At 41.5% G+C, this 11,778-nt stretch overlaps 1 long non-coding RNA gene across 1 annotated transcript in view; it reads left to right on the forward strand.

The window, feature by feature from the left end:
• LOC117878921 overlaps positions 1-10,151 on the forward strand; it is a 98,437-nt gene extending 88,286 nt beyond the window's left edge. The window contains exon 3 of the long non-coding RNA XR_004646130.1: positions 7,792-10,151. This is a non-coding gene — a long non-coding RNA (uncharacterized LOC117878921). The remainder of the gene's footprint in view (positions 1-7,791) is intronic.
• The last annotated feature ends 1,627 nt before the right edge of the window (positions 10,152-11,778 follow it).

Genomic DNA, 11,778 nt, shown 5'->3' on the forward strand with positions numbered 1-11,778 from the left:
CTTTACCTGGGGAATATGGCATGTTTTTTTGATTTCATTGTAACTGTTTCAGATTCACGTTTGCCTCTTGCATACAATAGAAGCATTTAATTAAAAAACAATTTGTGGGAACTGCAGCAGAGCATACAGGACAATATATATAGGTCAGAACACAACCATGCCTTCAACAAAACACGGCTGTGTTGGTGTACAGTAGTGTCAAGCTCATACAGGAACACATTTCTCATTCCATATTCGTTCAGCAATGCGTTCCAGAGGGTCAGTTTGCTCAGATGAACTCTCTGAAAGTGGCAGAAACTGTTGTGATGGCATTTACTGCTATGTAAAATTCTTTTGCCCTGTGTTCAACAAACCCACTGTCCCTGCATATGTTTATCGGGTAGCTCATGCTCAGAGGAGGGATTTCAAATCTGGAATTTACTTCCCCTTTGGTCTGCTGGAGCCTGAGTTTGTTGACTTTCTGGGAACATCTTTTGTTCAGGAACATCTTTTTCCTTAGACATTTTCTGAGGGAGTCGGTGGAAGGGCAGAGCTCTTGTTGTGGAGATCTAGAATTGGGTTGGTTAGAACTTGGCCCTTTTTTAATATATCTTCATGGAGCTTGAGTTTCAGACAGGCACATTTTAGAAATTGAAATAAAAACTAAGTGAAAAAACCTGACTCAAAATTCCCAACCAAAGCTTCAAACTCATAGTAATAACTATTTGTTCTTGAGCTGAGGGTTTTGGGTGATACCTTAGCCCTTTTGGAGCAAAATCAGGGAGCATCATATCTGGCTAGAAATAGAAGAAAAAATACTCCTATTCTATATATTTGCAGAACCATTAACTGTATTCACTATTACTTGTGACAGATAATAGTATTCAACTTAGAATGAACCTTCTGAATTTTGTACTAATGGAAAAAGACAATAAGCTATAAATAAATGCTAACATAATTAATTGGGTGTTTAGCTCTTTGTGCTACACACAAGAGAATTGCAGCCTAAGGAAGCTTACTGATATCCAAGGCATGAAAACTATGTGGCTGTCTCATGGCTAATTAGCTACATTCCAAGTTACTGGAGCTAACAATTTTCCCTACCGAGAAATTAATCATACTTAGCTATTTAGCATTTGTCATGCCTAAAATCCTAGAAATTGTCATGCAGTATGGATGCTATCCCTGTTGCTCTGTTTGACCACGCTTTGACTCCTATAGGATTTGATCTTTCTGAGCCTCGTTTCTGCCTTTGTTTTGATCAATTCAGGTTGTTTTCCAAAGACGTTTCCTGCTACACCTTGCCCTGAGTGACCGTTCTAATCCAGTAAAATGTAACCCCTCCTGCAAGGATATGGTACTCCTAGTCTGGGGCTAATTTTATTGCAGTCATTCTTTTCCTGTCCTCTACAGGATGCTACATCCCAATTCACTTTCACATCATTCCCTGGCAAAGTTCCCACCACTGGGCAGGGGTTTCTCCACTCCTGCCCTTCCCACCCCAAAAGTCTCCCGACCCTGGACTCAAGAGAGGCAGCTGCCTAGCCAGAATCCTGTGATGGGAACAGGAGGAGAGGCTGGCTGGAGAGGGGGGCAGAGGAGACTGGCTTAGTGGAAGGGGACAAAAGTGGGGAGGAGTATGGGTGCTGGGAGAGCCCAGTCCTGTGCAGGGGAGAATTGGATGGACATACCTATGGAAGGACAATGTGGAGCAATTAATAATACAGAGGACTTATAGTAGTTTATAGGTAAATAAGCACTTTTCCTGGTGGGTAAGTATCACTATTATTATTTGGTTGTTTTACAGTTGTGCCTAGGGAGTCCTAATCCTGGACCAGGATCCCATTGTGCTAGGAGCTGTGAAAACACAAAACAAAAAGACCTCCCTGCCCAGACAGCTTCCATTCCAAGTAAGACTTTACTATGTGAGTCGTATTCGCCCCAGTTTTCAAATGAGGAACCAGGCATGACGAGGTTAAAGGCCTTGCTTGCAAATGGCAAATGCAATGCTACAGCCAGGCCTGGGACAGAGGGGAGCATGTAGGGGGGAAATTATATGGTTAAACAGGAGCAAGTGAGTGCTTCAGAATACATCACATCTTATCAGAGCTGTGGAATAACTTCCCTTTCCTTCCTCCTGTCTTTCTTTCAGATTTTATTACCTTGGTCTCTTTCAATCCTTCAGGCTTTGCCTCATTGTTTTCTTGTCCAAGTGAAACCCACTTTATTTTGTATCAGCACTTCTTGCAAATACATCCTCTCCCGTTTGGGGGAGAGGAGCAGGGGAATTGTTGAGCTTGGAACACTGAGAATCACCGAATCATGGTGGTGCGTGACTTGGCAGGGATCAGACACCTATTTTATGTTGCCGTTGTAAAGTAGGGGGAAATGAATGTTCATGGAATAAATGTAATCTTACCCCATTTTAGGCAAAAGGGAAAAGAGCACTCATTAGGAAACGCTTCATCTGCTAATCGGAGAACTTTTAAAAGAGTTGCCATTCAGTCTGATAACTTGAAAATGAGCACGTAACTCTTTGGTGTGTGGGTTAATGTGGGACAGCATGAAGGCTTGAGGCGGTTTTGTGGCTTAAAACCACAGCAGCATAGGGCGGCAGAGAGACACAGCAGCCCATTGGGAGTTCTTGGGTATGTTGTCTAGAACCAGAGGAGGAATGTGGCATCTGCACCACTCTTTGGTGCCATGTGTTCTCTCCCACTCAGGGCCAGCTACGTTGGCACTGCCCCTCCCTGGTCTGGGGAAGCCAGTGCCACAGGTGGGACTAGCCTGGAATAGTCTATTACAGAGCTGGGCTTACTTGAGCCCTAAGGGAACAAGTTGTCTGTGAGTTTCCAATAATCTCATCAAAGTGAAGCTTAATACAATATTATATTGCTGTTTTCACACTGTAGCTGCAATAAAAACGTCTGGGGAACTAGAGTAAAGCTAGACCAAGCGCTCTTCCCTTGCAGAAAGCCTGACTTGTGCATGCTGGGGTAATGGCTTGAAGTCCATTTACCCTCACTTGTTTTGGATCTGCAGTGTGTCTGCTTTTCCTTTTAAAAAAATCCAGCAAACTGAAAATGTTTTCTCTTTTCTCAGTCACACGTGTCAGATCTGCTTCCAGTGTTTCTTCAGTAGCGGGCCTTTTGTTCTTACATTGGCTCTCGTGTTGTTTGTGTAAGCACAGCCATTGGTTCAAGACAACATATATGGGTAGAGGAAAAATAGACTCTCCTCAATGATTGACCAAACTGACAGATTCTGACTGGTTGATGTAAAGTGTGTCTGACTACTATACAACTGGCATGCAAGCAGAGACCTAAATAAACGTCACTTTGTTTCAGGATAGTCCTTTATGTTCTATACTTTCCTCCTGCAGTATCTTCTCATAATTAGCGTTAAGATTTTGTCACAGATATTTTTAGTAAAAGTAATGGACAGGTTGCGGGCTTCCGTGAATTTTTGTTTACTTCCCGCAACCTGTCCATTACTTTTACTAAAAATCATAGGGGGGGAAGAATTGACGGGGGGACAACTGAAGCCAGAGAGAGGGAATGAGAGCCTAACCTGGAGCTGAAGTAGAAAATGTCACAGAGGTCTCTGAAAGTTATGGACTCCCTGACCTCCGTGACATAATCTTACTCTTACATATATTAAACATTTTTTCTTGTTGATATTCCAAACATTAACAGTAGGAGACTACATTCCCTCTGAGTCCAAGTAGCTAATAATGTTGTATGCTATCTGATCAAAGGTTTTATTCTCACGAGGCATGCCTTTCCAAAAAAAATCATTTCTATCACAGTTAAATGCTTGGTGCCGTACATCTGTTGTGCATTATTATTCACTGTTTGTAAATCAGTTGTGTCATATTTACACAAGCCATTCCAAATTTGGAACATACAACACAGATAGTAGAACTTACATGAGAACGGACATACTGGGTCAGACCAAAGGTCCGTGTAGCCCAGTATCCTGTCTTCTAACAGTGGCCAATGATAAGTGCCCCAGAGGGAATGAAAAGAACAGGTAATCACCCACTGATCCATCCCATCACCCATTCCCAGCTTCTGCTAATAGCCATTGATGAACATATCCTCCGTGAACTTATCTAGTTCTTTTTTAACCCTGTTATAGTCTTGGCCTTCACAACATCCTCTGGCAAGGAGTTCCACAGGTTGACTGTGCGTTGTGTGAAAAAATACTTCCTTTTGTTTGTTGCCTATTAATTTCATTTGGTGACCCCTAGTTCTTGTGTTATGAGAAGGAGTAAATAACACTTCCTTATTTACTTTCTCCACACCGGTCATGATTTTATAGACCTCTATCATATCCCTCACTTAGTCATCTCTTTTCCAAGCTGAAAAGTCCCAGTCTTATTAATCTGTCCTCATATGGCAGCCATTCAATACTAATCATTTTTGTTGCCCTTTTCTGATCCTTTTCCAATTCCAATATACCTTTTTTGAGATGGGGTGACCACATCTGCACGCAGTATTCAAGATGTGGGTGTACCATGGATTTAGATAGAGGCAATATGATATTATCTGTCTTCTTATCTATCCCTTTCTTAATGATTCCCAACATTCTGTTTGCTTTTTTGACTGCCACTGCACATTGAGTGGATGTTTTCAGAGAACTATCCACAATGACTCCAAGATCTCTTTCTTGAGTGGTAACAGCTAATTTAGACCCCATCATTTTATATGTATAGTTGGGATTATGTTTTCCAGTGTGCATTACTTTGCATTTATCAACCTTGAATTTCATCTGCCATTTTGTTGCACAGTCACCTAGTCTTGAGAGATCCTTTTGTAGCTCTTCGCAGTCTGCCTGGGACTGTCTTGAGTAATTTTGTATCATCTGCAAATTTTGCCACCTCACTGTCTACCCCACTGTCTCATGGCTACTTTGTTATGATGTACAGTTTATCCACAATATTTGCAAAGAACCCATTCCCTGAAAAAAAAATAAACCCCACACTAAAATCCTCTTAGTGGACGCAGTGCCCTTTCACCCCCGCTCTTTGGGTTTCCATTCTGACCTTCTTCTTTATACAGTCCTCGCTCCATGTGTCAGACTTGGGCAAGTCATTCCGACAGTGCTCCACGCCTTCCTCAATAATCTTTCCTTCCATATCACCCCGGACATCAGTGATTCCTAGGGCTATGAATCATAGAATCATAGACTATCAGGGTTGGAAGGGACCTCAGGAGGTCATCTAGTCCAACCCCCTACTCAAAGCAGGACCAATCCCCAACTAAATCATCCCAGTCAGGGCTTTGTCAAGCCTGACCTTAAAAACCTCTAAGGAAGGAGATTCCACCACCTCCCTACGTAACCCATTCCAGTGCTTCACCACCCTCCTAGTGAAAAAGTTTTTCCTAATATACAACCTAAACCTCCCCCGCTGAAGGCTGTATAAAAGTTGCCTTTGCCTCAGTCTTTCAGTGAATGGGAGGTGCCTGTCTGAAAGTTCCTTTAAATGATGGTGTTGCTTTGGATTGGTCTGGGGATAGTACAGTCAGCGCATGGCATTTATTTACTCAACCATTTTGAAAAAAAGATAATTGAAACTTCACCCAGAGGCACCCAGCACAGAAGCATGTCTATAAATGTAGGTGACAAGAGAACAGTGCAACCCTGAGTCTTTGCATAAGTGTTTTGGGGCCTTCAGTCTGTTGGAGAAAGGTCTTGGGCTGTACAGTGGCCTGTGTGAAATGAGTTTGATGGCCTATCTGTTTCCCAATGGAAAGGGGTCCAAATTGCATAAAACCACTATTTGCCCTAGCTGGGAATAACTGACACCTTCTTGTCAGACACGGCAAAGAGGCTGTGGGATGAATGGGCTATGCATAGTAAACTATTTCCCCCTTTGAGTTGACCCCTTCAGTCACAATGGGGGTACACAAACAGATACCATAGTGATGGCTGCAGTATAAGAACCTAAACAGAATAGAATTTACAGGGCAATTTACGGAAGCTTGTATTGTCGTTGTCTGTGCTAAATCTGTCTATACTTAGGGACTTTATTTTTCCATTGATGTCAATCCAGCAAATCTCAGGAGCATTGAAATCCCCCCCATTTTCTCTCTCTCAAATATTTTCATGTCAGAGCTTCCTCTTCTATGCATCTATTGGAAGCATTCTGAAGTGCTCAGTAAGAGAATACCATACCTAAACTCACTGTCCCTATTAAGATAATAGCTACTTGATTTCATCCCTGCACTTAAATACAGAATTTTGTGCTGACCTTTACCCACACTCTGTTCTGCAAGTATTGAAGGGGGTGGGAGTGAGGCAGAGAGAAAAAGTGTTTTAATCACTGTAAGATTCTTTGGCGATCATGCTACTCAAGTCTTAGTAGCTTCTGAATTTCTTCTGAAGAGAGCTTTAAGAAAGGAAATAAAGCCCTTGAAAGGACTACCTTTCAGTGCACGGAGGGCATGTTTACTACTTTCCATTACATAATGGATCTGAAATGGATTAGTAGGACCCAAACAAATTCTTTTCCTTGAGAATTACTCCCTGCATCGCTTCTCTCTTTCTGCTGCTTCATTCACAGTGCTAACAGAAGGGTTGTCTTTGTTGCTGTTAGCTTGAGAAGTAAATTGCAGCATTGTCTCCCGGGAGTAAGATTTAATCAAAGGTCTCTAGCTGAAAGTGGAAAAATGCTTCTCATTATCACCTCTAAATGGAAATATATTTGCCAAGGAGAGAATATTTAAAGGGGAGGGGTGGCTCCTCTTCTGGTTTGAAGTGCTGCCAGAAAACATTATTTTCAGATTTTAAGAGATAAATCTCTCATCATGTCACTGAAGAAATAATTGCTGGGAGTATATTTATTGTAGAAAAATAAAATTAAACATTGCTGCTGGCAGGGTTCCCTCCCCATTCTGAACTCTGGGGTACAGATGTGGGGACCCGCATGAAAGACCCCCTACGCTTATTTTTGCCAGCTTAGGTTAAAAACTTCCCCAAGGCACAAATTCTTTCCTTGTCCTTGGATGGTATCGCTGCCACCACCACGGGATTTCGACAAAGATTCAGGAAAAGGACCACTTGGAGTTCCTATTTCCCCAAAATACCCGCCCAAGTCCATTCACCCCCTTTCCTGGGGAAGCTTGAGTATAATATACCAACCAATTGCCTTTAATAAAAGTACAGAGCAGACCCTTTATTTTTAGGATTTAAAATCAATCAGGTTCTTAAAAGAAGAACTTTATTATAAAGAAAAAAGTAGAAGAAGCACCTCTGTAAAATGAGGATGGAAGGTAATTTTACAGGGTGATAAAAAGATTTAAAACACAGAGGATTCCCCTCTAGGCTCAACTTCAAAGTTACAAAAACAGGAATAAACCTCCCTCTTAGCATAGGGAAAATTCACAAGCTAAAACAAAAGATAATCTAACGCATTTCCTTGCCTTTACTTACAATTTCTGTAATTGTAGATGTATCATTTCAAGGTATCTTTTCAAGAGATGGTTTACCTGCTTGGTGTCCCTCTCTTTCTATCCAGAGGGAACCAACAAAGAGAGCACAAACAAAACCTCCCCCCGTCCCCAGATTTGAAAGTATTTTCTTTCCCCATTGGTCCTTCTGATCAGGTGCCAACTAGATTAATTGATCTGATTAACCCCTTACAGGTAAATAAGGGGTTTACCTCTGGCCAGGAGGGATATTATGTTACTGCATACATAAAAGTTGTTACCGTTCCCTTTATATTTATGACAGCTGCTTTTGGTCAGATCATTTACACAGCCTGTTATGTGATCAGCGCATTGATATTTGATTTTTCTTTCTCACTAGGTGCTTTTATAATCTGCTGGACCCCAGGATTAGTCTTGTTGCTCCTTGATGTTTGCTGTCCTCAGTGTAATGTCCTGGCCTATGAAAAATTCTTCCTGCTACTTGCTGAATTCAACTCTGCCATGAACCCCATCATCTACTCCTACCGGGACAAAGAAATGAGTGCTACCTTCAAACAGATCCTCTGCTGTCAGCGCAGCGAGAATGCCAACGGCCCCACCGAAGGCTCTGACCGCTCTGCTTCATCGCTCAATCACACCATCTTGGCTGGAGTACACAGTAATGATCATTCTGTGGTTTAAAAAGGAACTGAAAGATCAAAAAGAACCACAGAGAATTTTTATTGATGGATGAACAATAACAGGCTAGAAAACCACATAGAGAGGGCTGGGCACAACGAAAGTAACAAACTCACAAGACATTCTTAAATACTAATGGACTACAGTACTCTCTTTTTTCCAGAAAACCCACCCACGCACAACCCAAGCCATGTATGCAGAACGGGCTGTGCAATAGCCCTCATCCTTTCTTCTACTTTCTGAAACTAGAAAGCAGATTCCTTGCAATGGAATTCATAAGTAGCACTAGGAAAGTCTTATTTAGACTACACTAACTAGACTCTGTCAGAATATGCTTTGTCTTGGTGCCAATTGAAATCAACTCTGATTAATTAAGCGTATACCTGCTTCACTGCATTTACATGTAGACACTTAGTCTTGTTTTTAAAAAAAAGAATGCATTTCATTTAATAAATACTTAATATTTATCACCATCTGCATGCTTGTGATGGACATTAACTGTGCAGGGAGAAAAAAACATGCTGTAGTCTTTGTATTCTTAGCGACACTGCCATAACTACAACAAAACAAAAATATTTTTCTAATACAGGTCACAGGAAAATGATGGAAATTCCGACTCTTCCTACCTTCTTTACTGGTGTTAGAGCACACTTGTTCTGTGTGATGGCGGACTGTTTTAATTCAGAAAAAGATGCTCATTGTAACGTCCGCAGGAAAGTAGAAAAGCATAGACTGTATTACAGTGTTTGTTTAGATTATGAAATAAACAGTACTCTAGTCACAAGGTACAGTAGTTAACTTTCTTCTTTGAAGTGTGGTATTGGAATATGTAACATACACAAAGGGTCCCAAGTTTATTCATGGTCAGCTCCTTAGAGTAGGATATGTCTTTAATGCTCTGAGAGCTACAGTCGTGGGGCTAAGATGAAGCACAAGAGTGTTTTGTAAGATGTATTTATGGTATTGGAGTGTTTTTCTCATTCATTGTGGAATGCAAAGGGATTTTTTTAATGCATAATATAGTGTACTTTGTAAACGCTTTTTTAAAACAAGAATTTTTTTTTTTTTGCACTGAGTGAGGGACATTTTTGAGGGTATCTAAAAAATTATTTACTCTTCATCTCATAAACAGTAGTTACTTGGAGCTACGGTACAATTTTATTTTTTAATGAGACCAAATATATAATCTGTCAAACAATTGAAACCTCCATTATGGTAAGCCAGCCAAATAGCTGGACATCTCATACATGGCTACTTTTAAGAAGAGATACCACCTGTCCAAATATAAACTCCTATGAATTATTAAATGCTAATGAAAAGCCATAGTCTGCCATCAAATAAATTTTAGTGAAGAAGAGATCTTTGTATTAAAGAACTTGGGACCTTTGTATGCCAAATTACTTGTTTGTGTGAGTGCGCCCATGTGTGCATAACAATGTAATGGACCATAACTAAAGTTCACGACAGGCTGTTTTCCATGTTGTTAGATGCCTAAATAATAACTTGCTTGAGGTTTATCAGTCAGTGTAATGCTCTGGAATGTTGCGTAACAGGTGTTGGGATACTGTCATGAGGCTATTGTGCAGAGGTGGATAGAGTATTTAGATTTAAGAAGGATGCCTGAAAAAGGGAAGTCAGCACCAAGGAGGCAGAGAGAGTGTAAAGTTGCCAGTGTGTGTGTGTGTGTGTGTGTGTGTGTGTGTGTGTGTGTGTGAGAAATCAATGGGAGTTTTGCCATTGACTTCAGTGGAGCCAGGATTTTCACCTGTAATGTTTAGCAGGTGTGCAGGGGCTGTGTGAAAGTGGGGGAGATGAGAGCGGGCAGGCGGGCTTAGAGAAGGTGTCCAGGGATCACGTGTCAGTTAAACAAGGGATGGATATTTACGCTTACTTTGTACAAAACACATATCGCTATATTCTTTACTGAGGTTGAGAACAAATGAACTCATGATTTTTCACGCATGTAACTACAATGAGAACTAGAAGATGGGCTGTTTGAACTTAACGGGGGGAAAAAACCCTCCACGCTAAGCCACTAATAAAGTTTTCTCAATGAGTGTACAATGTTTGGTGTGCATACCTGTCAGTGCTCAGAGAACAAGGGTGATTCCCCAAAGAGGGGAATAGGTTTGGGGAGAATGTCATCTCTGTTCTCCTAGCCTCCCAGATCTACTTTCCCTTCTGCTGGTTGCTTTAGTGAGGAGGCATGATAGAGGACTCAGCCCTTGAAGAGTCTTCTCAGCTTCCACCGTCTCCTGCAGCAAAATGGGGGACACTGCACTATCTGGGTTTAATAGTGGTGTTCCTCCTTTCCGGCAGGCATTTATGATGTCATGTGTGGGAGTCAGTAGGAATGATGGTGGAAATTCAAAGTTGGTGGGTTGTCATGGAAGGAAGGGGAAAGGGATCAGCCGATTGGTGAAACAGCCAACTCTAGTCCCGGAATGAGGTACAGAAGACCGCAGCAAACACCTCTCATCCCCCAAAATATTTTAAAATGTGTTGGAAAGTTTTGGAAAGGGTTTGGGAAAGATTGAATCAGCAAGAATCGTTTGCAAAGGACAGAAGGGTTGACAAGCCTAGCGTGCATGAGTGTTTTTGTGATTTTTCTGTTTCTTCTTCAAGTGATGGTCCCTATGTGAATTCTAATTGCTGATACAATGGGCAGAAGTCACCACCTACGTCCTCTAACCAGTGTCCATTTCCAGAGTGACACTAGCCAGTGCTGGAAGCTAGAATTTTTGAACTTGCAACAGCAATTACATCTCATGCATCAAAGAGATTAATCTAGGAACACTTGTTACACAGGTGGCTTTTCGCTACTTAAAGGTGAACTACAGAGGTTTGCTCAAAGTTAAGAGTGCAAACCTTATTTCTAAGATTCCAATGTAATTGATGCTGTATGTTAATGAAATTACCGCTCTATATCCTTGAGAAATCTGAGTTGCCAACTGCATAGTTTTTCTGGAAGCTAATGTAATCACAGCTGCCATGAGCAAAGGAAATGAAAACAAGAGTTTGGAATAGAATGATTCTTTTCAACCTCCTGTCTATGATGGTTCTCATGCCACTTATTTTGGAAGAGAAACCAAGAAATCTGTCATTTGGATTTCTCAGTTTCTTTAGGCAGTTGTGTAATTGTCTCCAGTTGTGTTAAAATACAGTGCTAAATAATTTTTTTAAACAATGGTTCTAGGAATCCTATAAAAGGGTTTGGGAGACTTTTTAAAATTCCGGAGTTTCTCCCAACATCATTAACATACTTGTATGTCTCGCCCAAGCAAATATTACTCAAGTTCAAATTTAGTGGTGTTTGCTCAGACAGTTGTAAGCACGGGAGTTCTTTAGTGAGATGAAATGTTTGATGAGGTCATTTGCATGTCAATAACCAAAATGTTTTTCCCAGTTCAGTTATTTGGCAGCGGCACTAGCATCAGAGTTCTCTGTGGACAAATGGAAAGAGTTAGCAGCAGTTCTCAAACTATGGGTCAGGACCCCAACGTGGGTCGCGACCTTGTTTTAATGGGGTCTCCAGGGCTAGGGGCTGGGGCCTGGGGCTGAAGCCGAAACTGAAGCCTGAGTCTCACTGCCCGGGGCTCAGGTTACGGGGCCTCCGCCCGAGGCTGAAGCCCTTGGGATTGTGTAGTAATTTTTGTTGTCAGAAGGGGATCACAGTGCTTCTAAAAGT

Source organism: Trachemys scripta, chromosome 6 (assembly GCF_013100865.1).
Source record: "Trachemys scripta elegans isolate TJP31775 chromosome 6, CAS_Tse_1.0, whole genome shotgun sequence".
Taxonomy (NCBI): Eukaryota; Metazoa; Chordata; order Testudines; family Emydidae; genus Trachemys; species Trachemys scripta.